Source organism: Chinchilla lanigera, unplaced genomic scaffold, assembly GCF_000276665.1.
Source record: "Chinchilla lanigera isolate Chin_1 unplaced genomic scaffold, ChiLan1.0 scaffold00119, whole genome shotgun sequence".
Lineage (NCBI taxonomy): Eukaryota > Metazoa > Chordata > Mammalia > Rodentia > Chinchillidae > Chinchilla > Chinchilla lanigera.
In genome coordinates this window covers 3,301,792-3,305,555 of record NW_004955520.1, presented here as the reverse complement: position 1 = coordinate 3,305,555, position 3,764 = coordinate 3,301,792, and positions in this window count along the sequence as shown.

The following is a 3,764-nucleotide window of genomic DNA, read 5'->3' as shown; positions in this document are numbered from 1 at the left end:
CACTGAGTGTGGTGCCCCCATCATTCAACCATCTTCCAAAAGCCCCACCACTGAACCCCAGGGACTTCTGGGGGGCATTCTCGATCTAAACCATAACAATCCTGCTTCTGAGGATAAACTACTCAGAGGAAAGGACAACATGGCATATGTGGCCAGTCAACGTGGTAAAAGATCGGCCCAAGCCATACAGAGAATCATACGTCATCAGTGGAACTTTTAATTATTGGACTGAGTCATTACTGCACAAATATGACATCAGTGTAACCTCAAGCTTTGGCATTAGTTGGTTTCAGGGTTGATAACCAGTCTCCAGTTGCACAATTGCCACCAGCTCAACATGCCCCATCCTCACAGTGTGTGGTGGCCGGCGGACACACCATGCACATGGCTCGCACCAGAGCTGGAGCTGGGGAGTGTGCAGAGTTAGTGCAGATGGGGACTGCCCGGCACGCCTCTGCCCTGGCAGCACTTTTATCGCCCTGGCTCTGCGCTAATCGGTGCCCTTGGATGAGAGATTCCGGAGCAAGGGACTTGGGAGAAAGAAACTTGAGTCTCAAGCAGCTGGAGGGCTAGTTCACATTCAAGATGATCAGAGCCATTCGAAGAAGGTCCCAGCCAGCCTGTCCAGATGCAAAATTAAGCTCATGGCTCTTGCATGCAAACCGGGGTGGTGCTTATGTGGACATGCGTGATGTTCCCGCCGCTAGAGCAAAATGGGAATGGAGCCTGAACTGGGTAATTAAAGCAACAGGCCCAGTTTCCTCTGGTTTAGCTCAAAAATTCAGAAAGGTGTAGGAGTTCAACTTCAGCAAAGCAGTTCTTTGACCTTGAAGTCCCCCCCCCCCCCCTGCTGATTCAGCAGCCTGAGGCAGCTTCTCCTGCTCCTTTGGAATAGACACACAATGTCCCACGTAGACATCCGGGGGCACCCAGACAGTTCTTTCTCTGCGCTCTTAAAGAGCCTTAAAAATAAAACACTCTTCCCCCAGACATGTGCGTGGCAGCAGTGTCATCGACAGAAACTTGTTGAGGACATGCAGGAGATGACACTGGTGTCTTCCGTCTGAAAGTTAGGCACATATTTCAGGCAGTGATTTTTTAGCTGTTAAATCCTTGGAGCAGACTGCAAACTAAGAGTTTAGTAAATGTATGGGCGAGTAAACCAAAATTGTTTTCAATTTTAAGCCCAAATAAACTTACCACAAACACACACATACTCACACACACTCATACAACCCACTTGTGTTTGTGTGTGTATGTGTACTCGGTAGATGAAATGTTTAACAGGCTCTTTAAATAGCAAGGTCCCTGAGTACATTTAAAATATGATTTGATTTACGGCATGTGACTTGAACACAACCTTCAGGGAATACATTTCCTGCATAAATTGTGGCAAATGTACAAAGGCAATGTTGAAATGATACCAAAACCTTGGGCGGAAGCCTGTTCAGCTGCATATATCTTTGGTTTTCAAGAGGGGAAACATCCCATGGTTTCCAAAATGGTTTTTAACAAGCAGAGAAACTGTTTCCCCCACCTTCCCTTGTCACTGTGAGTGTCCCTCGCTTGGCCAAGCCTCGCCTTTCAAACCCTTCTCGCTGCTCTTTACCAACCCCTCTGTTTCTTACAAGACAATGAATTGAACACGTCAGTGAGCACCAGGAATTAAAGATGACCCAAGGCTCAAGGGTGGACCTAGGGCTCCTCGGACAACTGCAGGCCGGGAGCCCGGGCCTTCTCTTCCCTACACATATAGACACACACACACACACACACACACACACACACACACACACACGCAAACACACATGCATACACACAAAAACACTGGTCAAGTACACCCCTACTTCTCACCTGAAGCCCAGGGACCAGAATGGACTCCATTGCCCGGCTGGGGGAGGAGACAGCATCAGTAGTCTTGGCATCCTGGTTTGAGTCTGTGGCCGGGCTGGAGCCACGCACCCGCACGGTCTGTCTTCATCGTGGCCGAGCCTGTTGGATCTTCAGTGTGAACCACCTCGCCTGGCTGGCTGAGTAGCATCCCTCCGCCCTTCCAGTTGTCTTGAAGGTCACAGCTGGAATTCTACCTTTGACCACAGTACACCCGCCTGTCCAGCCACCCCTTGCCCTGGAGCGGAAGGATCCCAGACTGAAGGAGCTCTGGCTGAAAACCCAGCACTCTGCCACCCTCCCCCAACGCTGCCCCCTCCACTCCAGCCCACAGCCGGCACCCTGCTCATCACGAAGGGGCCAGGGAACATTTGGTACAGAAAGATGGCCAACAACTGTTGGAATAAAAAGAAGAAGATGTAGAAATCCGCTGGTTTTAACTTGAATGAGTTAAGTCCACAAACACCAGGGGCCTGAGCTCCCTTTGGGGTCTGCTCCCTCCTCCCGGAAGCATGTCTAAGGGAGGAAGCAACTCTGGGACCCTGTGGACCCCTCTTCTGTCTCCCTGGCAAAGCAAAGGGTGTGAGACGAGGGTTGGAGTCCTGGGGTGGATCAGACTTTACGGGAGCTTTGTGACCCACAGCACAATGAATTCCACAAACCCATTTCTTTCTTTGTCATGGTACCAAAGTGTTATTGTTGTTTTGTTTTTTCCTGTACAGGGGATTGAACCTAGGGGTGCTTTACCCCTGAGCCACATCTGTAGCCCTTTTCATTTTTTATTTTAAGACAGGGTCTCAGCAACTTGCCCAGGCTGTCCTTGAACTTGTGATCCTCCTGCCTCAGCCTCCCAGACTACTGGGATTATAGGCATGAGCCACCTTGTCTGTTGATATTGAGGTTTTGAAGACAAAATGAGATTATTATGCAAACTTACTTTGGACATTGTTACCTTCTATGTGGAACTTTTTTCCTGGGAATCTATGAACACAAAGAAGTTCATCTATGAGGATCTGAGGGGTCACTGAAAGAGGTTTTTCTGTGCGATCAAAGTAAAATTTAAACCATGCAAGATGGCGGTCTATGTTTTAGACAGGTTTCCAGAAATGGAAAATTTGCAAATGCCTTTGGAAAGGTGCTCAGAGGTTTGGCCGCGTGCACCCGGGAAGGTGCCGTGTTTCTCGGTGTGCACGGCTCGGTCCTGGCAGCCAGGGATGGACCAGAAGTGAGCCTCCCTCCTCCGCATCCCGGTTCTGAGTGCAGGGAGGGAGCCACAGAGACACCCTCCTGCCGGCCCCCAAGCAGGGACTGAGGCCCGGCCCCTCCTGCCTTGCCCTGGGCTCACCGCAGACCCCGGGGAGGCGTGGGACGCTCCATGCAGGGCTTCGCGGGGTCACGGGGTGCGGGCTTTGCCTCTCCACACGTTGTCCTTGGCTCCTCTGGGTGGCCGGCGAGCTCTTGACGTCTGCAGGCAGCTGGCGGGCGCCTCGCGCTCTCCGGTTCCCGCGGTCAGCGCGCTCTTCGGCAGCCGTGCTCTCCCCGCGGCCTCCTCCAGGGTCCAGGCTGCACCTCGGACGCCCTCCCGACGGCAGAGTGGGTTCACGTCTCTCCCCAGCCTTGCAGACGCCGCAGTGTTCATCCCAGCGGCGGGGGCAGAGGGCGGGGCAGCATCGGGCCCAGCGAGTAAGGGAGAGCTGTCTTCCAAAGGGCGGCTAGAGGTCATGAGTTCGATTCCCGGTACCAAAAAAAAAAAAAAAAAAAACAAACAACAAAGGGCGGCTAGAGATGGTGAAAGGGCACCGAGCACCGCCGCAAAGACCGGGTCCTTCCCGAACCTCCCTCCTTTCCATCTGCAGGAGCTGCTGCTCCGCCTG